The sequence below is a fragment of the Myxine glutinosa genome, chromosome 14 (assembly GCF_964187855.1).
Source record: "Myxine glutinosa chromosome 14, kmMyxGlut1.1, whole genome shotgun sequence".
Classification (NCBI taxonomy): Eukaryota; Metazoa; Chordata; class Myxini; order Myxiniformes; family Myxinidae; genus Myxine; species Myxine glutinosa.
The window spans coordinates 11266618-11289963 of record NC_136274.1 but is presented as its reverse complement, the minus strand read 5'-3'; the positions used below and the strand labels follow the sequence as shown (position 1 = coordinate 11289963).

Below are 23346 nucleotides of genomic sequence, written 5' to 3'. Positions count from 1 at the left end.
TTAATTTCAAACCTTGAAAAGGCACATCCTCGGGTCCCCAGCAATATACCTGGCAAGTTTCAAGTATATCGGACCGGTAGTTGTCGAGAAACAGCGGTCACAGACAAACAAACAAACGTACAAACGTACAAACGTACAAACAAACAGAGATTACTGGAATTATAGATAGATATATGTGTGTGTGTGTGTGTGTGTGTGTGTGTGTGTGTGTGTGTGTGTGTGTGTGTGTGTGTGTGTGTGTGTGTGTGTGTGTGTGTGTGTGTGTGTGTATATATGTACACACATGTATGTATTTACAGTCGTGGCCAAAAATATTTGCACCCTTGCACTTTTTTCAAATAACTTGTCGAAGTTGCGGATAACGAGAGGGCGAGACGCTTTGTAGCTTGATCAAACCTTCTTTATTCCAACAGAACTAAAACATACCGGAACTCATGCATCTTTTATATCGCAACTCACTCTTCAGGGGGCGTGGCTCCAACAACCGAGCGCACGCCACGCCCATACAATCAATAGCCCCACTGGTCCCGTGCCTGTGGATTATGTCCCAATGGGGTATCCCCTACATGCTCCCCTCCCCCAGAATTCACTCGCACGGGCAATGTCCGTATTCGGGGGTTGAGCCAACCGAGGGGGCTGGTCTAGGTCCAAGTGAGCCGGCTTGTGGCGGTCCACTGAAAGGTGGTCCGGTTCGCCGCCGATGTCGACCACGAAAGACTTGTCCCCCGTCTCCAGAACGCGGAAAGGTCCGTCGTAAGGCACCAGGGCCACGTTAACCTGGTCAAACCGTTGCTCGGGGCGATGCACCTTCGAGCGTTGACACTCGACGCAGGTGTTGGCCCAGTCGCGCACATCCTTCCTGAGCCCGTGCCAAACGAACTTCGCCGCCACCAACTTTTGCGACGCCTTACTGCCCGGGTGAGAAAGACCGTGGACGGCATCGAACACCAGCCGTCTCCAGCTGGTGGGTACGACGGGGCGAGGCTGACCCAAGGAAACGTCGCGCAGCAGCGTGTTGCCCGTGTCCTTGAACGGCACGTCAGACAGTCGAAGCCCCGTGACCGCCGCCCTACAGGCCTGGACCTCTGGGTCGGCGATCTGATCGGCCGCCATGCGGGCGTAGTGGATGCCAAGGTGGACCGCGTCGACTATGGACCGGGAGAGACAATCGGTGACCGTATTATCCTTCCCAGCAACATGTTGGATGTCCGTCGTGAACTCGGAAATGAAGGAGAGCTGGCGTTGTTGACAGCGGACCACGGCTCCGAGACCTTGGCCATGGCAAAAAACAGGGGCTTGTGGTCCACAAACGCCGTTAACGGGCGGGCTTCCAACAGGGAACGGAAGTGTTGGACAGCTAGGTAGAGGCCTAGGGGCTCACGATCGAAGGTACTGTACTTTCGTTCATTAGGGCGGAGCTGCCGGCTAAAAAAAGCAAGCGGCTGCCAGGCCCCATTGACCCACTGCTCGTGCACGGCGCCAACCGCATAGTCCGAAGCGTCCGTGGTGAGAGCAATCGGTGCATCGGGCGACAGATGCGCCAGCATGGTTGCGCTGGCGAGGGCCAGTTTAGCATCCGTGAAAGCCGTGGCCATCTCCTCGGTCCAGTCAATGGCGCATTTGGTAGGCTTGCCCTTGAGGGCCTCATAAAGGGGCTGCATGAACTGGGCCGCACAGGGCACGAAACGATGGGAAAAGTTCACCTTGCCAAAAACTCTTGCAGGGCCTTGACGGTGAGGGGGCGCGGAAAACCTTTCACAGCCTCCACTTTAGATGGCAGTGGGACGGCCCCCTCCCTCGTGATGCGGTGGCCGAGAGTCAATTGAGGCCACCCCGAACAAGCACTTGGTCGGGTTAATGATCAGGCCGTGCTGACTGAGGCGTTCAAAGAGCGCTCGGAGGTGAAGCATGTGCTCCGTCCTGGAAGCGCTGGCGATGAGGATATCGTCCAGGTAGACGAACAGAAACGGCAAATCCCGCAACATGCTGTCCATCAGGCGCTGGAAAGCCTGGGCCGCTTTCTTGAACCCAAAAGGCATACGGAGGAATTCGAAAAGCCCGAACGGTGTAATCACCGCAGTCTTAGGAACGTCCTGCGGCCGGACGGGGACCTGGTGGTAACCAGGAACGAGGTCCACCTTAGAAAAAAAAACTTTACCGGCCAAGCGGGCGGAAAAATCCTGGATGTGCGGGATTGGGTAGCGGTCAGGGGTAGTGGCGTCGTTGAGGCGGCGATAATCTCCGCATGGACGCTATCCGCCACCCGGCTTCGGCGCAATGTGGAGAGGCGAGGCCCACGGGCTGTCGGACCATCGCACGATGCCAAGATGCTCCAACTTGTCAAACTCCGCCTTTGCGATAGCGAGTTTTCCTGGGTCGAGGCGTCGAGCCCGGGCGTAGACAGGCGGGCCGGTGGTCGGAATGTGATGCTCCACTCCGTGCTTGATGGCCACGGCCGAAAAGGTGGGCAGTGTAAAGGCCGGGAATTCGGTGAGGCGGCGGGCAAACTCATTGGAGGTCGAGAGCGTGCACGCAAGCCTCATCGAGGCGGACCCGCTCAGTGAGTATGGAAGAGAACTGAATGTCTCCACATTAATGAGCCGCCGATTTTTAACATCCACCAATAGGCCGTTGGCGCAGAGGAAATCAGCGCCCAGCAAGGGGGTGGACACCTTCGCCGTGACAAAATCCCATTTAAACCGCTGCCTGCTAAAGCACAGTGCCACGGTCCGTTTGCCAAAAGTCTGAATGGCACTGCCGTTGGCGGCTTCCAGGGCGGGGCCGTGACTCCCGGCCTCCCGGTCCAACGCCGACGGAGGTAGAACGCTCACCTGGGCCCTTGTGTTGCAGAGGAAACGACGTCCGGAGTCGGTGTCTGAAACGAACAACAAACTGCCCGAACGGCCGACGCTCATGGCAGTTAACGAGCGCCAGCCATCTCGTTTCCCGACTCGCTGAAGCTACAGGGTGGCCGGCATGCCTTGGCCTTGGAACCAAACCTTGCGTGGTAAAAGCACAAGCCTGGGGCCTTCCGTCGCTGGACCTTAATGGCGGCCGCGACGGTGTCCGACAGCGGCGCAGGCTCGACGGGGCCGGGGTCCCATGCGGCTGCACTACATTGCTGGCTGGTGGAGAAATACTTGTCTGCTTCCCTGGCCAGGACGCGGAAAGCCTTAACAGACGAGTTGGCCAGGGCTGTCTGTACTTGACCTGGCAGCTGTTGCAGGAACAGTTCTTTGAAGAGGAAATATGGTCGGTGGCTGCCCCGTAGAGACATGTGGTCCTTAAGCTCCGACGGCTTGGAGTCGCCCAGCCCGGGTAGAGAAAGTAGTTCGCGGGAGCGCTCGGCCTCAGTGCGCTCGAAGGTTACGAGCAGCAGTGCCTTCAGCGTCTCGTACTTGCGGTCCTTCGGAGGATCCCGGAGGAGGCTCACCATTCTGGTCGCAGTGGAGCAGCTGAACGCAGACACGACATAATAATACTTCGTGTCGTCCGCAGAAATGCTCCGAATGGCGAACTGTGCCTCAGCTTGTGCGAACCAAACGGCCGCCTGTCGTTCCCAAAACTCCGGCAGTTTGATCGAAACTGCGCTTGTCGCCATGTTCGTTTGAAGCCCCGAAAACGTTCGGGAGCAAGACGGGGTCACCAATGTAGGAGTTGCGGATAACGAGAGGGCGAGACGCTTTGTAGCTTGATCAAAGCTTCTTTATTCCAACAGAACTAAAACATACCGGAACTCACGCATCTTTTATAACGCAACTCACTCTTCAGGGGGCATGGCTCCAACAACCGAGTGCACGCCACGCCCATACAATCAATAGCCCCACTGGTCCCGTGCCTGTGGAGTATGTCCCAATGGGGTCACCCCTACAAACTATTCTTTTTTCTTTCAACTTTTTTCCAAAAAATTGACAAAAGTATTTGGTCTCCACAATTCTTTATTTCACTGTTAATATTACAGAACCTTTGTTTTTGATGCAGAACTTAATATATCCTTTTAAATCAGAAAATAAAAATAAATGGCATTGCCAAAATTATTAACACCCTCCACTTAATATTTGGTAGCACAGCCTTTGGATAAAATAACTGCAGTCAAGCGCTTCCTATAACCATGAATGAGCTTCCTACACCTCTCTACTGGCAGTTTGGCCCACTCTTCTTGTGCAAACTGCGTCAGTTCTTCCAGATTTGAAGGGTGCCTTCTCCCAACTGCCGTTTTCAGATCTCCCCACAAGTGTTCAATGGGATTTAGATCTGGACTCATTGCTGGCCACTTCAGAACATTCCCACCTTTTGTCTTGAACCATTCCTGGGTACTTTTTGAAGTGTGTTTGGGGTCATTGTTCTGCTGCAAGACCCATGACCTTCGACGGAGACCCAGCTCTCTGACACTAGGTTGAACATTGCGCTCCAAAATGCCTTGGTAATCTCCTGATTTCATGATGCCATGCACACATTCAACGCATGCAGTGCGAGAGGCAGCACAGCAACCCCAAAACATCACTGAACCTCCTCCATGATTGACTGTAGGGAAGGTGTTCTTTTCTTTGAAGGCTTCATTTTGTTTATGTCCCATTTTGTTTATTTGTTTTTGTTATGTTTATGTTTTGTTTATGTTTATGATGGGTGGAAGGGTGTACTTACTTTTTCCACATGCGAAATTTGCTTTTATGTTTATTTAAATTATACAATCGACTACAAAATGTAAATGTTTCATGATATTTGTTATATTATATCACCTTTATCTATCAATATTGTTGAAATGAAGATCAAATAGCTGTATGTTGAAATATGTTGAAAAAGTCAAAACTTTACATGGGGTGTACTTACTTTTTCACGTGACTGTATGTGTATATATATATATATATATGTATATGTATATGTATATATATATATATATATATATATATATAGTAAGGGCATTTTATGAGATATTTCACAAATCTGTTAACTAAATTGTTAGCAAAAAATTTCTTCACCAATATGTTTGTAAAGGTGTGTAATAACATGTGTTAAAATGTTGAAGGTCAACTCCCGTGGGAAACCCAGAAAAAAAGCTGTTGAATTCGGGTACCGAAAAATTATTTTCGAGAATTTTTTTTTTTTTTAATCGGCCCTTAAGTAACTTATGAGGCGTCAAATAAGGGTTTTTCATGATTCTGAGTTGATTGTTAACATTTATATTTTCACTTTTACATTTACACACAAAGTAGCTTTTATTTCACATACATATATAATACACAAGAGTTATTTCTCATTCACAATGTCAGAAGTTTCAACAGTCATTGTCTATGTCTTCCTCAGACTCAACAACATCATGACTGCAGTTTCTGCATGTAATGCCATTACAGCCTCCACAGGCCGAGATGCACGTGACCCCATTCTTCTTGCAGCTGCATCGCCGGTTGCTGCAATCTCCATGACAATTACAGCTCGTGAACTGCAATAGCTCCTCAGGAGCCGTGGGGTCCAGTGTTGGAACTGGCTCATACCCATGCACACCTATTGTCCATCCATAGTCACTGGGGTTCAGAGACATGCTCTGTAGAAGGATCCAGTCCCGGGTCTGCAGGTAGGCACAGAGTGAATGTTGTGCAGCTGCACCCTCTGTTGGAGGTAGAGTCTCTGGTTTGATCACTCCTGCCGCTGCCTTCCTTGAGAACATGTTGTACCGAATTTCACTCAATGTAGTATCTCGTCCATGGTAAATGGACTTGAAAATCGCAGTACCAGCCTGAATCACTGTTTCCTTGGTGGCTTCTGTGTCAAGGAAGATGTCGATGTACTCAGCCGCGTCCCCCCGCGCTGCCCAGAGTGTGTCACCTGGAGTGAGGAGTGGCTGATCATGAGCCAGGGAGGAGGAAAGCTCAGCGAGGGGGAGAAACATGATCGCGTTCGTTCCTATCTGTTTCCTGTTCGTAAATGGAATAATCTTTACTTCAGTTCCTCTCAGGATCTTAGCTTTGTCGAGTGCCTTCAACTTCACCCGGGGGAAAGCTGCTGTTGTCTGTGGATCTGGCAAAGGTGATGCCGGAGAGGTGACTTCGATCCAACCCATTGAGTGAAAGGGAGTGTTTCCGTGAATAGAGACAATGTTTAAATCTATATTGTCTCCAACAAACTGAGTGACTGCATTGTTTGTTTCCCCAACCTCCATAAAGACCACCTGATCATTACTTGACAATTCACTTTCACTGGCTGGCACTTTGGCTGTCATCACTGATTGATCCTCAAGCGCAGCATCAACCGCAACCTCATCATTGATCTGTTCATCGGTTTCCTCCACAATGGTGTCAAGAGTGCCAGAAGTATCTGGAACATCATCTCCACTCCGACTATTAAGGAAGCAGTATTTGTAGTTTTGTGTCTCCGTGTAAGACTCAGTGTATCCCAGCCGGTGGAACTTGTTGAGCATCCATTTTGACCCAAATCTATGATCAAGTTGTATGGCAAGCCCCATTTGGTGTGGCAATACTCCAGACCGAGGTCGACAGGCCTTAATAAAATTCTGCCCCCAAACGGCAACTCTTTCATCTGTCTTGACAATCGGTCTCAAGAACATCTGAAGGCTTGCAGGAACAAGTGTCAGCTGACTATCGATGTCAGTCATACTGTGTGTGGTGGGGTATGACTTTGGACCTAAATCAATCAAGGCAATATCATTGGATATGAACTTGAGTGCCGTCTTTATGATCTGAGTCTTCTCATCTCCATGGTCAAGATTAGCATGATGCACTCGCAGAATATTGTCGGTGCCATCTTTGAGACAGAGTACATCTGCCCTTCTTTCCTGTGTTGTGAAATACAAGGTGTCTTCGTATTTCTCTAGAAGTTTTATCTTTAGCCAATGCTTTGAATAAGAAAGGCTCTTCTCTGGTGACTGATCAAACTCCTGCAGCTTTTCATGGACTTGGTCCATGTTCATTACCCCATGCTCTAATTCTGAGTCTAACCATTCGCAGAATTGAATAAAAACTGCCTCTCGCTCCTCATCAATACTCCTCTGTCCTCTCTTCCTTTTTCCTTCCTCATCAGTCTTGGACAAACTGTCACCTCTCGCAAACATAAGTTTGCATCGCAAATGGTACATACTCTAGTAGCTCATGGTGGTTGAGTATGCACTTTATTGTACAGACCTAAACTCTTCAGGAATCCACTAATTGAAGGTCCAGGAACAATATTTGGTTGGTAACACATTTGCCACTGACGGCGAAATAGCTGAAATGGCCATACCCCTTTTTGGGCCACGCCCCCTTTTTTGCCGTGACTGTATCTACAGAACCGTTGGACCTAGGAGGTTGCCCGACCACTCAAAATTTGCGCAATGGCCACATTATGGGGGGTCAGTAATACATTTTCATATCCAAAAGTCAATGGTTTTTAAGATAATTGCCAAAAACCGATTTCAACATGTTACGAACTACAATTGTATGATACCACCAAGGCCACAACATTATATGACACTTATACCTTTTGCATCATCCTATTTTGGAATTTACTTATTTGGATTTCTACACTTTTCGCCTTTACTACAGCCACAAAACGTGACACATTTAATGTTCCTGTCTCTGCAAGTGCACGTTTTGGTACTCATACATGCTCTTGGGCATTTGCATGGAGGAGGCAGGTCATCGGGCCTGCACGATACTGGCAGTATCACTGGTGTTATGCCAACGTCCGTTGCTTCATACCCATACTGGAGTGGATCTGGTTTGGTGACGGCAGGAGTTGGGGCTTGCAACCACATCTTACACTGAAGAAATGCTCGCTTTATGTGTTCTTGTAGCGTTGATGAACAGCACACAAGCTGGTTGAAGTCCAGTTCTTTCTTGGAGTTGTGGTACTGCTCCCATCGATATTCATCGAAAGTGGAACAGTCGGTCTTCTTTAATCCAGACACAAGGAACTTTTCAGCATTGCTTGTTATCTGTGGTGACAGTTCTTCTACACCAAACCCTTCCAGTAGGGAGAGATCGATGGATGCTTTCAGGCCAGACAGCTTTGGACCCACCTTGCTGGTACTGTCGCAACCGCTGAGAGCATGAATGGCTGGGAGACACGACACCAAACCGTTGTCCAGTTGATCAACCAACATGTGGACTGGTACAGTTTTCTTTGTTTTCCGGTTACCAAGCTTCACGTACAGCTTTTGTAGTTGCCAGGTTGTGTTGAAGTGGAAGATGAGGTTGACAAAGACATCTGTGTCAGGCGAGTCGACCAAGACTGATTGAACCCCGTGTTTCACAACACCATCATTAATATGGAACATGATTCTGTCGTCGGCTTCTTCTTGGTTGCTTGAGAGCTCTGCGATCTGTGTTTCAGTGCCAGCTAACAGTTTCCTGCATTCACCCCCATATACTCCTCCAAAGAATATTTCCTTGTCCGACTCGACATTCTGCAGCATCCACTTGAAGACATACTCCTGCAACCGAACTTTGTTCAACATTGAGCTCCAGAACATATCAAGATCGACAGGGAGTTTCTGATTGTCAGACCCAATGGTGATTGTGATTTGTTCTGAGGAACTTCGCTGTGCCCGTTCCATTTGCTTGATTGATGATTTTTGATAAACATCAAAAATAATGTCTATTCTTGTGGACACGGAGCCTGTAGCAAGAATCCTGTTGGAAAGACTCTCAGCCAATTCCCCGAATGTGTGAAGGCCCATCTTTTTCATCGGTAGTTTACGCACAAGTGCCATGAAGTCCACTATTGTCATCTGAGCGTCACTCTTTACATTCCTCGTCTCCTGTGGAAGGCGACTGACAAGTTCCCTGGCTAAGGAGGCTTTATCGGGCTTCTTCAATTTGATGCCATCTTTACATTCAGTGGTGAGGAACTGGGATGTGCTGGTCAATTCATACTTCAGGAGTTCTAGCATGCTGTACCCTCTTTCTCTAGCATAGTCAATGTACCTAACCGTTTCCGCTGCATCCTTTTTCGCCATCGATTTCTTCGCTGTGAACGGAGTAGAAGTACGTTTCACGAAAACAGTCTTGCGGTTGGTAGGGATTGTATCATGTAGGTGCTTCTCCTTATCCTGAAATCTGGTCTCAACAAACTCTTCATAACTCTTCTCACCAATTTCCAGGCATTCAAGTAATCCGTCGACAACCTCCTGGGGAATGTCAGCTCCAGTAGAGATGTTCTGAAGTCTGATTCCAGCGTCGAACGGATTGTTGATGGATTTTATGTAATCCAGAAGGGCCTTTGCACGAACATGGCCAATCTTCGTAGAACTTGGATTGAACTCATGGTGTAGGCTCAGCTCACTGTCATCTTTGTCTCCCAAGTTGCACCATTCCAGCAGCTGTGCCACATGAAGATCTTTCTCATGCTTTAGGAGATTCCATAAGGCTACTGCTTCTTTCTCCCTGATGCAGTGTTGCATATAACGCATACAGTCCCATCGTAAACTGCTTCGTCTGCTGGGCTTGATAACACTGAAGTTTCCTGTACAAAATATTTTTGATTAATTAATGATATGGAACAAATATTGTTTCAGATTGATTTAATGTGCATATAATAAATGCAACTATTATTTAAAAACTTACCATGTTTTAGTCACAGCAAGCAGGGATCGAAAGTAGAATTACTTGCCATCAGAGAACACTTTAACACTTCACCTAAACACCTTCACCTAAGAACAGAGGAGAAAGAGTTAAATTGCCTGTAATCTAGGCCTCTTCGGCCTCTACTTGCTTCTCGGTGCGACGCCATGTTGTTTTATGGGATACCGCTGCCTGCATGCAGGCTCAACGACAAAACACCCATGACCGGAATTTCTAGCCAAGTCTAGACTCTAGTCTAGACTCTAGACTAAATTCTAGTCTAGACTCTAGTCTAGACTCTAGTCTTGACTCTAGTCTAGACTCTAGTCTAGTCTAGACTCTTCAGGAATCAAGTAATTGAACAATAGGAACAGGAACAGGAACAATTACGAATAATATTGTAGTTCGTAACATGTTGAAATCGGTTTTTGGCAATTATCTTAAAAACCATTGACTTTTGGATATGAAAATGTATTACTGACCCCCCATAATGTGGCCATTGCGCAAATTTTGAGTGGTCGGGCAACCTCCTAGGTCCAACGGTTCTGTAGATACAGTCACGGCAAAAAAGGGGGCGTGGCCCAAAAAGGGGTGTGGCCATTTCAGCTATTTCGCCGTCAGTGGCAAATGTGTTACCAACCAAATATTGTTCTTGGACCTTCAATTAGTGGATTCCTGAAGAGTTTAGGTCTGTACAATAAAGTGCATACTCAACCACCATGAGCTACTCTAGTAACAGTGTTTCTTCTGCTACCAAGTCGTTGATCCCTTCCAGGCGTCCAGTGACTTCAGTGCCCCAGTCATCCCCGCGACTCCGTGCTGTCTTCAGCAAGCTTGCCTTCAGTGTATCTGCAGTCAAATTATCTGGCACTCTGTATTTCTTTCTAGCTTGTGCTGGATTATTTTTGTAGAGCTGGGCTGGTTGGTTGCAAAGAATGCATACATCCTTATACAGGAGGTCAACTGACTGTGATCTTCTAGAACTGCAGCGTTGATGAACTGAACTCACAAGTAGTGCGTCTTCTCTTCAACTTTGATGACTCTTTCTCTGCCTTTGATGCTTGAGCTGACTTCTTGGTGGTTGCAACAAAGTTGTTGTACAGATCATTTTTACACTTCTGGTGGTACCTCAGTTTTCCTTCCTTTTGAGCCTCCTTCATACGTTCCACAACAGTAACATTTTCGACTGTTTCTGATTGTTTCAATAAAGTTGAGTATCCCTTTGGAGTTGCCTGTATGAGCCTTTCAGCTGGTGTATCCGAGCGTGCACAGATGAAGCAATTGAGCACAGGTGGAGTAACGTCTTCATCCATATTGCTAGACTTCATGTCCTGCAAAGTAGAAAATGAGATATATTTAGAAATTATTTTTCCACAAAGGAGTGTCTGTGGTGAAATATAAATGTTAACAATCAACTCAGAATCATGAAAAACCCTTATTTGACCCCTCATAAGTTACTTAAGGGCCGATTAAAAAAAAATAAAAATTCTCGAAAATAATTTTTCGGTACCCGAATTCAACAGCTTTTTTTCTGGGTTTCCCACGGGAGTTGACCTTCAACATTTTAACACATGTTATTACACACCTTTACAAACATATTGGTGAAGAAATTTTTTGGTAACAATTTAGTTAACAGATTTTCATATGTTTCCCTTACTAATATATATATATATATATATATATATATATATATATATATATGATAGATATATATATATATATATATATATATATATATATATATATATATATATATATATATATATATATATATATATATATATATATATATATATATATATATATATATATATATATATATATACACACACACACACACACAGACTTGGCATTTAATATGGATTTTTTTTTTCTTTCTTGACTTGGGTTTACTTTCTGAACTCGGTATATCAATCTGGTGAGTTTCTTTTATGCTTCGGTGATTTCTTTGTTGAAAGAACCATGTCACTGATTGTCTGTCGCAGCAAGAAGTCAATAACAGGATTATATCACAGGTGGCGTGACAAAATGTACGGACAGGTACATTTGACGATTCGCTTCACAATCGGGTATATAAGGGTTGTTGCGTTCTGTATTAGTAGAAAACAACTGCTGCACGTCTACAAAAGTTATTGCCGCTTCCCCTGGAGATGGTCCGTCAACTCGACAATGCTGTTTGTCATTTAGTGGTGGCTTTACGAAATTCCGGCATGAAACAGCGTGCTATTGCTCGGCAGTATGGCATCACTCAAGGTCAGGTGTCAAACATCCTGAAACAAAATGCTCAGAGGGGTGTCCCTACTCCAATACCGATGCCAGGACGTCCCCGCAGAACCACAAGGAGGGATGATCGCCAGCTGCACCGGTTAGTCCTCAATGGCCGTACCAAGTCAGCTAATCGGCTTAGGGCTGAGTGGCAGCAACTGACAAATGTGCCTGTATCTAGAAGGCTAGTCAACCAACGACTGGTTCAAGCAGGCTATCATGCCAGGCGTCCCCAAAGAAAGCCGCGTCTGACCAGACAACACCGCCAGCGCCGATTGCAGTCGGCCAGAGAGCACCGTCAATGGCCACCAGGACACTGAACCATGTCACTGGAATCACGTGATCTTCAGTGACAAGTCTAGATTTCTGGTCTATCGTCAATATGGCCGCGTGCAAGTGCGCAGCCAAGTGCATGAAGCCTACAACAAAGATTGTATAGTGCCAAGAGTCCAAGCTGGAGGTGGTGGGGTGACCGTTTGGGCTGCTTTTCATGCAGGGGGCAAAACTGACCTGGTTGTTCTGAATGGAAACCTGAACCAGTTCAAGCACAGGGCCATTCTGGAAGAAACATTGCTTCCATTTGTTCGTGCAGCCTTTCGAGGAAACTTTGTCTTCCAAGATGACAATGCACAGCCTCATCGTGCTCGCATGATCCAACACTTTCTTGCTGACCGTGGTGTAGAGCATGTGGAGTGGCCTGCCATGTCCCCAGATATGAATCCGATAGAGAACTTGTGGGCAGAATTAACGCGTCAAATCGACAACTTGGACCAGCAGCCTGCCTCTGTGCGTGAATTGCAGCAGGCTATTGTAACTGCATGGCAAGCGATTCCTGTCCAAACCTTGGCAAATCTCGTGAACAGCATTCCTCAACGTGTACGTGCTCTCCTGAATGCTCGTGGGGGTTACACGAAGTACTGAACTGTAATTTTACTGTCCGTAAACCCAGTCGTAATTTAACTTTTGTTTAAAAATTTTTTTGGCTGATGTGCAAAATAAAGACATACTTCTGGAAAACGCACAGAAGTTTAACACAGTACTGTCCGTGAATTGAGTTCGATATCAGTTTACATCACTTTCAAGGATCAATTTATTTGCTTCCAAATGTCAAATGTGGTTTTTGTTTCTTTTAAAGGTCACATTAACAAAATCTAGAATAATTTCAACATAATTCCAATGAACTTTTGGTTCTCAGTCATCTTGAAAAGTAAGTTCACCCCCACAAAAAATATATTCCATATTAAATGCCAAGTCTGTATATATATATATATATATCCCTGGTGTGTACCCCGGTTTAGAATAGGTACACCGTATCCCTGCGTGTCGTAAGAGGCGACTAAAAGGGTTGGCGTCAGGAAGGGCATCTGGCCATAAAAACATTGCCTCAAAAAGAGAACCATGACAATTACGACTACATATGGATATGGGCAGGGTACAGCCCGAAGTACCCCGTGGGGGATCCCACTCCCTCTCGTCAAAACTCAAGGTGGTGAACCCGATCGAAGCAAGGGTGGAAATCATTCCATTTATGATGACGAAACGTCTGATGCCCGACGTGGAGATCGGTTTCTGAGATTTGGGACATTGAATGTAGGGACAATGACAGGGAGATCAGGAGAGGTGGTGGAAGTATGTCAGAAGAAGAGTGGACATATATTGTGTGCAGGAGACGAGATGGAAGGGAAGTGGTGTGAGAATGGTGAAGGGCAGGCAGGGACAGAAATACAAGTTTGTGTGGCAAGGGTGCCCGGAGGGCGTGAATGGTGTTGGTGTCCTGTTTTCTGAGGAGTTTGTAGACAGTGTGGTGAGTGTGACTAGAGTGAGTGAAAGGTTGATGATGGTGAAAATGATGATTGGAAAGCTCTTGGTGAACATCATCTCGGGATATGCTCCGCAGGTTGGTCAGAGCGATGAAGACAAGGACAAGTTCTGGTGTGCAATAGAGAAGCTGATGGAAAACGTGAAAGATGAGGAAGTTGTTGTGGTAGGAGGAGACCTAAATGGACATGTGGGAAGGAGTATGGTCGGTTTTGAGGGAGTTCATGGGGGTTACGGATATGGTGTGAGAAATGAAGAAGGTGAAAGGATTTTGGAGTTTGCTGATGGAGCTGATTTGTTGATTTGTAATACTCAGTTCCAGAAAGAGGATAATAAGCTTGTTACATACACGTCAGGTGGGTCGACGACAACCGTTGACTACCTGATGGTACGTAGGCGAGATAGGGGGCACCACCGGGACACAAAGGTGATCCCAGGGGAGGAGGCTGTTTCACAGCATCACTTGGTTGTCTGCGACATAAGGGTGAAAGGTGCGAGGAGAGCTCGGCGGGTGAAGTACCAACCGAGAATGAAGGTGTGGAGGTTGAAAGAGGGTACAGTAAGGGAGGCATTAAAAGAGAGGCTGAGTAGGGTAGAGGATGATGTGGTTGAGCTTGAAAGTGGTTGGATGTCAATGAAAGCTAGTCTGTTGGGAGCCGTTGGTGAGGAATGTGGATGGACAAAAGGACCACCGAGGTGGGATGATGAAGTTGGAAAGAAGATTGACGAGAAGAGGAAGAAGTTCAAGGAGTGGCAGAAGGCGAAGGGTATGGGGGCAGAAAAGGCAGAGCATGAAAGTTATAAGGCAGCCAAGAAGGCTGCAAAGAAAGAGGTAGCAAAGGCACAGGAGGCATGTAGGAAAATGTTCGGAGAGCGCTTGGATTCGGAAGAGGGTCAGAAAGCTGTATTCAGGATTGCAAAGCAGATCGCGAAAGAGAGGTGTGATGTGATGGGGGTGAGTTGCTTGAAGGATGAAGTGGGACAAATCGTTGTGGACCCAGATGGAATTAAAGGAAGATGGAAGAGATATCTGGAAATAGTTTGTTTTTTTTTGTATTTTTTTTGTATGCAAGATCGAGGCTCGTGAAAGAGCTAACATTAATCACACAAAAAGACAAACCGACACACAAAACACAAAAAACAAGGGGAGCGGCAGAAAAGATGGGGAGAGAGGGGGAAGGACACAAACACAACATTTGAGAGCAGGGACATCGGGAGGACTTGGGGGGGAGGTGGGAGAGGAATAAAACATATTAACACTGCAAGGACTCTGGGGTGAATTACCGGGGGTAGAAAAGATCAAGGTTTTCGATGGGGGAAGATAAGAGATGGTGGTGAACAGCTGTTTTAAAGACCTGGAGGGAGGAGTGGGAGTGGGGGAGTTTGTTCCAGAGGCGGGAGAAAAGGGGAATGAAAGAGTGAAGGTGAGCAGAGAGCCTCGACTTTGGCAGTTTAACCATAAGAGGGTTGCAGGCAGATATTGTGCGACCTGAAGGAATATTGTGGGGACAGAGCACAGAGAGAGCTGGGGGAGCAAGGCCGGAGAGGAGTCGGTAGAAGACAGAAAGACCACCAACCTGCCTGCGGTGAGTGAGTGAAACGCCCTCGGAGTTGACTTCATCGCAGGAGATTCCAATGATTTTGAAAGCTTTGGCCTCAACAGCGTGAAGCCGAGCAAGGTGTGAGGCAGGAGCACCAGCCCAGAGGGGGGAACAGTATTCCATTGAGCTGCGGATGAAAGCCTTGTATGTGGTGAGGAGCTCAGGTGTGCCAAGGAAGGACTTCGCACGACGGAGGATGCCCAGTCGGCGACTGGCTTTGGAGGCCAGCTTGGAAATGTTGTTTTCCCAAGAAAGATCATGGCAGATAGCGAGACCCAAAAGCTTGAGCGACAGAACTTCTTGGAGAGGATTGTTGAGAAAGTAGATGGGAGGGTTTTCCAGTCGGTCCTTTCGGAGAGACATTGTAAGAGTGTGAGATTTGTCAGGATTGAAAGACATGTTCCACTTGTTTGACCAGTCTGTGATTTTGTCCAGGTCTGCAGAGAGCGAGGAGGCTGCAGACTGCCGATCTGAGGGATGAGGGATGAGGAATGGAGCGGCAGATAGTGGAGTCATCAGCAAAGAGATAGAGAGGATTTTCCAGAGAGTCAGAGAGATCATTGATGAAGACCAGAAATAGCACAGGGCCCAGAACACTACCTTGGGGAACTCCAGCCAGAACAGGAAGGGAAGATGAGAGAAATCCATTCAGGGCCACACGTTGCCTACGACCAGAGAGGAAATCCGCAAGCCATGAGTGGAGATTTCCCTGAATACCATAGGAGGTGAGTTTGGTGAGCAGAGCTGGGTGCCAGACCGTATCGAAGGCACGTGATATGTCAAGTGAGACAGCTCTGATTTCCTGTTTGGCATTGAGGACCTGCCATTGTTGAGACAGCAGAAGCAACATGTCCAGAGTAGAATGACCTGGTCTGAATCCAAATTGATGATCAGAGATCAAGCCATTGGAGAAGAGGAAGGATTTGATATCCGAAGCAATGATGGATTCCATGACTTTGCTGATAATTGGGAGCAGGCTGATTGGTCTGTAGTTGCAAGGATCTGTTTTTGCACCTTTTTTGTGTAAAGCGGTAATGTTTGCTGATTTCCAAGATGCTGGCAGATGACCTTGAGCAAAAGAGAGGGTGAAAAGAACAGAGAGAGGGTGAGATAGAGCGGCAGAGCAGGATTTTAGGACCCGAGGGCTGACGCCATCTGGTCCAGTTGCAGAATCAGAGTCGAGGTTTGATAAAAACTTCTCCACCTTGTCAGGAGAGAAGGACACAGAGTCCAGGAGCAGTTGGGTTTGACTGGGAAAGGTGGGAACAGAGAGAGATGGGTTTGGGACACAAGATTTGGAGGCAAACACAGAGTTGAGGCATTCGGCTTTGTCACGTGTGGTGTCAACTGTGTCGCCATTTGAGGTAAGGGAGGGGATGGAGGGGGAACAAACACCAGAAACGGATTTGACCAGACGCCACCAGGATTTGGAGGAAGGAGACAGGTTTGAGAGTTCAATCTTGAGTGTGGAGAGATAGTGCTTCCTGGCACTCCTGAGGGTAGAAACACACTTGTTTCGAGCTTGGTGGAAGGAACTGAGATTGCCCTCAGTTGGATTTGCCTTCCAAGACGCAAAGGCAAGTTGTTTCAGGGCAACTGCCTCACCACAAGATTCAGTGTACCATGGACGGGAGGAAGGGTAAGACAACTGAAGACGAGATGGGATAAATCTGTGCATGAGAGAGAGCAGTTTGCTTTGGAAGAATTCCCAGGAAGAATTGATGTCAGAGGCATTAGAGATGGGAGACCAGTCCAGTTGATTGATGGCTGCTTGCAGACCGTGCCAGTCGGCCTGAGTGAAATGCCAGGGTGAAGTGAAATGCCTTTCCTACATGCCTCCTGTGCCTTTGCTACCTCTTTCTTTGCAGCCTTCTTGGCTGCCTTATAACTTTCATGCTCTGCCTTTTCTGCCCCCGTACCCTTCGCCATCTGCCACTCCTTGAACTTCTTCCTCTTCTCGTCAATCTTCTTTCCAACCCACCTCGGTGGTCCTTTTGTCCATCCACATGGACACTGTTGAATGCAGAGAATGAATGGGATGGCAACATAGAGAGTAACCCAGTTTTAGGAGCGGCAGAGAAGATAACCGAGAAGGAAGTTGAGGAAGTGATAAAAGCAATGAAGAGTAGAAAAGCGGGAGGGCCGACGGGAGTTGTGGGAGATATGTTGAAGGCAGCGGGAAATTGGGGTGTGAAGAGAATGACAGAGATCTGCAATCTGGTGGTGAAAGAAGGCCGCATTCCAGTGGATTGGGAACTGAGTACCCTCGTCCCTCTATACAAGGGGAAAGGTGACCCTCTGGACTGTGGCTCGTATCGAGCGATAAAGTTATTGGAGCCTGGAATGAAGGTATTGGAAAGGGTGTTGGAGAGGAGGATATGGAAGAAAGTGAAGATTGACGAAATGCAGTTTGGATTTATGCCAGGAAGAGGAACGACAGACGCGCTTTTTATTGTGAGGCAGTTGCAGGAGAAGTATATGGAGAAGAGGAAGAAGTTGTTTCTTGGGTTTGTAGATCTGGAGAAAGCATTCGATAGGGTTCCATGTGAAGTAGTGACATGGGCATTGAGGAAGTTAGGAGTGGAGGAATGGTTGAGCAGAGTCGTGATGGCAATGTACAAAAGAGCGCGCACAGCTGTAAGGACGAAGGACGGGAACAGTGGTGAGTTTGAGGTGAAGGTGGGAGTGCATCAAGGGTCGGTACTAGGTCCACTACTATTTGTAGCTGTGATGGAGGTGCTGGCTCAGAATGTAAAGGAGGGTCTACGGTGGGAGTTGTTGTATGCAGATGATCTGGTGTTGATTGCAGAAAGTATGGATGGACTGAAGGAGAAGATGAACAAGTGGAAGGAATGTATGGAGACAAAAGGTCAAGGTGAATATCGGAAAAACGAAGGTGATGGCAAGTGGTAAAGCATGTGGTGAGGTGGAAAGAACTGGGAAGTGGCCGTGTGCTGTGTGCAGGAAGGGTGTCGGAGTGAATTCCATTCAATGTACAATGTGCGCTGAGTGGGTTCATCAAAAATGTAGTGGTTTGAGAGGGTCATTTACCAGTGTGGCAGCTGCATTCAAGTGTAAGGTGTGCACAGAGGGAGCTGCAGATGGAGGAAATGTTGAGTTGGATCTTTGAGATGGTGTGAAGCTGGAAGGTGTGAAAACATTTTGTTACCTTGGAGACATGCTGAATGGAAAAGGTGGATCAGACTCGGCAACGGTTGCTCGAGTGAGGTGTGCATGGACGAAGTTTCGGGAACTGAGTGGCGTGCTGACGAGGTGGGGAGTGTCATTGAAGCTGAAGGGAAAGGTGTATGCTGCATGTGTGAGAAGTGTTATGATTTATGGGAGTGAGACATGGGAAATGAACGTAGAGCAGCAACGAAGGCTTGAAAGGGTGGAAATGCGAATGGTTCGGTGGATGTGCGGAGTATCGTTGAGAGAGAGGAAGACAAATGATGAATTGCGAAAGATGATGGGAATAGAGCCTGTGATGGATGCTGTGAAGAGAAACAGGTTGAGATGGTTTGGTCATGTGTTGAGGAAGGATGAAAGCGACTGGTTGAGAAGAGTGATGGGAATGAATGTAGAAGGAAGTAGAGGACGGGGAAGACCGAGAAAGACTTGGCTAAAGATGGTCGAAGAAGAAATGCGGGCAAGGGGGTTAACAAGGGGAGATGCAGAAAATAGGGCAAAATGGAGAACATTGTCATGGGGACCGCAAGGCTAACCCCCGCTCTAGCAGGGAAAATGGTCTTAAAATGCCTGTTGTGTTGTTGTGTTGTATATATATTATATATATATATATGTGTGTGTGTGTGTGTGTGTGTGTGTGTGTGTGTGTGTGTGTGTGTGTGTGTGTGTGTGTTTTTGTTTGATTTCTCACAGGCTGCTACTTAGTTTTTAGCCTCCCCCACGCCGTGGGGAGACGGGGTTTTGCAATTGCCTCTGTGTCTGTCTGTCTGTCTGTCCAGGGCATAGTGTGTTCACCATTTGAGCTTTTGACGTTAAATTTTCAACAAACCTTTGTGAGAATTTACAGAAGACTAATTGATAATTGTGTCACAGTTTGCAGTGAGTATACATTGCCCTTATCAGCCCATCCGCCGCTGTGCTGCACGAGACGGCCATGTTTCTTTATTTATTTACCATTTGAGCTTTGAGCGAGCATTTGAGCACCTGTCCAGGCCATAACATTTTTACCAGTTGAGCTTTTGTCATCAATTTTTCGTCAAACCTCTATTATGAGAATATGGAGAAAAGAAATTAATAAAATGTCCAATTTTTTTTTCGCTGTTGTTTTCATCAAGTTTACTTTGAGTATAAAGCAGACATGGATGGGCTTTGCATTTTGAGATTTCTAGTTTTGCATGTTTTTGTGTGCATTTTTGAATATCTTGGATTCGACTTCATTGACTAGTCCACTGCAGAATGAAGGCCTCCATCAACATTGTCCATTCAGTTCTGTTCAATCCAATTTTAGGCCATTATGTGGAAATTGTAAATTTGCTATTGTGCAACGGCCAAAAGTTGCTCAGTGTTAAAAATGCGGAAACAAGTCTTCTTTTTCATATTGCTAGGTCTCATTGTAAAGTAATCTCGGAATGCGTGCAAACAAGCCGCAGGCTGTTGTTAACCCCATTTTTATGCCTCCGCTGACCAAGTCGCCAGAGGCATTATGTTTTCGGGTTGTCCGTCCGTCTCTCCGTCTGTGATAGGTTTTCGTTACCACGATAACTTGAGAACGGCTGAAAGGATTTTAGTCAAACTTGGTACAGGTGTGAATAATGAGGTAAAGATGAACCGATTAGATTTTGGGATTGTGAGGTCAAGGCCAAAGGTCAAAGGTCATGTTAGATAAAAATCCTGTTAACACGATAACCTTTGAACCAGTGATGGGATTCTGACCAACAAAGTTGGTACAAGTATGTGTTATGAAGCAAAGATGAACTTATTTGATTTTGGGGTCAATATGTCAAAGGTCACAATCTGTAATAGGTCTATAACTTGAGAATGGCTGAAGGGATCTATTTCAAACTTGGTACAGGTATGTACAATGATGTAAAGATTAACTGATTAGATTTTGAGGTCAAAGGTCAAATGTGAGACATCCCGTCAGGTAATATTCTGTTACTGAGCCAACGTGTGAACCAGTCATGGGATTTTGAACACACTTGGTGCAAGTATATATGATGCAAAGATGAACTGATTCGATTTTAGAGTCAAGAGGTCAAAGATCAGAGATCATGTCAGGTAAAAATGTGATAACTTGAGAACAGCCAAAGGGATTTAAATCACACTTGGTACAAGTATGTGTAACGATGAACTGATTACATTTTTGGGGTCAAGAGGTCAAGGTCATGCTCGGTAAAAATCCTGTTACCGTGATAACTTGTGAACCAGTGATGGGAGTTTGCCCAAACTTGGTATAAGTATATATTATGATGCAAAGATGAATTGATTATATTTTGGCATCAAAGGTGAGGAGTTAGGTGATTTTGGTGAGGTCAGAGGTCATGACAGGTAAAAATGTGATACTTGAGAACAGCTGAATGGATTTAAATCAAACTTTGTTCAAGTATGTATAATGATGTAATAATGTGGGTAGAGGCATATCGGTCGACGTCGTGACATTGAAGTGTCGTGCTCGTTTTTATACATGGGCTAAGGCTCGTACTGGAGCTGACACACACACACACACACACACACACACACACACACACACACACACACACGCACACACGCACGCACGCACACACACACACACACACACACACACACACACACACACACACACACACACGGACATACTGACGAGACAAACACTTATCACAGCCACTGAGCTTGGGGGAAGTTCCGTCACTTACCGGGACACTCTGGGTACAGCAAAGTCATAACAATGGTGCCGCTTTTCTCACCGTACTCATCGGGGCATTTCCTTGGAAGGAATTTCCTCCTCCCATGGATGCCAACTGATCGGGATTGTCCATGCTCTATCATTTTCAGGCAATGAAGCACCACGTACAATTTTTGAAGTCTTTGGTATGACTTGAATCGGTCCAAACCGGATGGGTGTTTTTTTTAGGAGAAACCATCCTCTTTCTGGATGGCCGTTGGCTCCCTGAAGGAGCTCATCGCCCTTTGCCAGGTGTTGTTTTTGGTCCTGGCAGGTTCTCACAGTCACCCTCCCCACCGGCAAGCCGGTGAGGGTAGTCGGTTTAGTCGCCGACAACCCGACCATGCGGCAGGTAGCACTGGGTTACATGTTACCTGTAACATCCCAAAAGACTGACCTGAGCTGAAATGCTAATACTAATTTTCCCTACCTGGTGATGTTTATACCGACTACGTACCTAGCCCAACCGCACAACTTTAATGGCGGAGGGAACACACCGGCACGGCCCCTTTCTGGCATCAGAGGGATCACACTGATTCACTTTATAGAAAAAAACATTAGGATGCGCTGCACACAAGTAGAGAGAGGGAAGAAAGCGAGTGTTGTCGTTCCGGATGGAGGGGCTCTGATGGGGTGTCTGTGCTGGAGTTTGTCGGAATTTGATGAAGTGAAGAAAGACAGTGAGTTGAGTGGAGTTATGTATGGAGGAATCTGTTATGAGAATCAGAGAGAGGAGTTCGTTCGCTCATTGGTTGAGAGACCCTGCTGCCCGCGTCACCTGCCTGTGGGGAGAAGACCATACGGAATTCCAATGGGTCAGGCCCGTCTCGGTGCCAGGGATGAATGCCCGGAGGACTCGGTGTTTAGTCCCTGATTCTTTTATCCCAATTTATTTAATCTGCCCTCGCTTCCATTTCTTCCTTCTTTTGCTTTCTCCCCCATCCCTTCCGTCTCTTTGTCCGTCTTGGTGTAAAGCTTGCGGCATTAGCGTAAGATACGTATTCAGGGGATAAGTATTCCTTCGGGTGGGTGCTTTTTCCATGCGTCGGTCCAATCTCTAACTGCTCTTCCACCATGTGAAAGGTAACTTTTCCCAATCGGATTTGTCATGTTTTTCTGTTCTATCTCCGTCCCTGTGTTGCTGTTTGTATTTCCGGCCAATTTTCCGTGTTCGATCATACCTTGTTTTGCTGAGCTTGTCAAATTTGCTTTTGTGTTGTTCAAGGTTTACTCCTCGGATGGCCGCTCAGAGGATTCCGTGTCCCTTTTGTCACCGTGTTCCTCATTTTGCTTGTTTATTCCTAAATATTGTGGTAACCCTGGTGTTGGGCTAGCGGCTCGGGTGCCGGCTTAGGATCCTCGGATCCTGGGTTCGAATCCCGGTCGATCGCTGAATTAACGCCAGGGGGGTTGACTCAGCCTGTCATCCTTCCGAGGTCGGCAAATTGAGTACCAGTTCACTGGTAATTCCCTGCTTGTCGTTAAAGGCGGCAAAAAGGGTTGGCGTCAGGAAGGGCATCCGGCCGTAAAACATTGCTTCAAAAAGGGGACCGAAAAACAACAACAACCACGGTCCCCGAAAAAGGCCAACCCCCGCTTGCGGGGAAAAATGGCCTCTAAAGGTGGTTTTTATTCCTAAATATTGTACTTTCTCCTTCCTCAACGTGATCCTATTACCCCCTCTTCGCTTGAAAATAAAAATTAAAAAACCCCAAATTTTTTTTCCCCACTCCACAATGACGTCATTCTACTTGAATTTCCTCCTGCCTGTACTTCCTGTACTCCATTCGTTTTCACCCTCTTTTCTCAATATCTCCAAACTGAATCTTCATTGAATAAAAATGCTTCTTCATTCTTCCCTTAAAAGCATTTTGTAAAATTACAATGCCTCACCTTCCTCATTTCTCTGTCAGGAGTACCACACATGTTCTTCTTTTTCACCCCAATCTATTGCTCTTCTTCTCTTCTTCTTCTTCACAAAGATTATTTTCCAAAACTGTTAGTCAGTGAAGTGCTTGGTCCATCAACCCTCCTCTCCACCTTCAGATTTCATGTCCACCATACCTCCACTTCATGTTCCCTTTCTCTTCATGTCCACCATACCTCCACTTCATGTTCCCTTTCTCTTCATGTCCACCATACCTCCACTTCATGTTCCCTTTCTCTTCATGTCCACCATACCTCCACTTCATGTTCCCTTTCTCTTCATGTCCACCAT

The 23346-nt window shown here is 46.6% G+C and overlaps 1 protein-coding gene across 4 annotated transcripts in view; it reads left to right on the top strand.

Moving 5' to 3' along the window:
* GLRA2 (glycine receptor alpha 2) overlaps positions 1-23346 on the top strand; it is a 308566-nt gene that overhangs the window by 203701 nt on the left and 81519 nt on the right. The window contains exon 1 of one of the 4 annotated variants that reach the window (XM_078768143.1): positions 22033-22211. The exons of the other annotated variants lie outside the window; for them this stretch is intronic. The gene's annotated coding sequence lies outside the window, so the exon portion shown is untranslated. Of the gene's footprint in view, positions 1-22032; positions 22212-23346 lie in introns of those variants that run through there. 4 annotated transcript variants of the gene reach the window in all.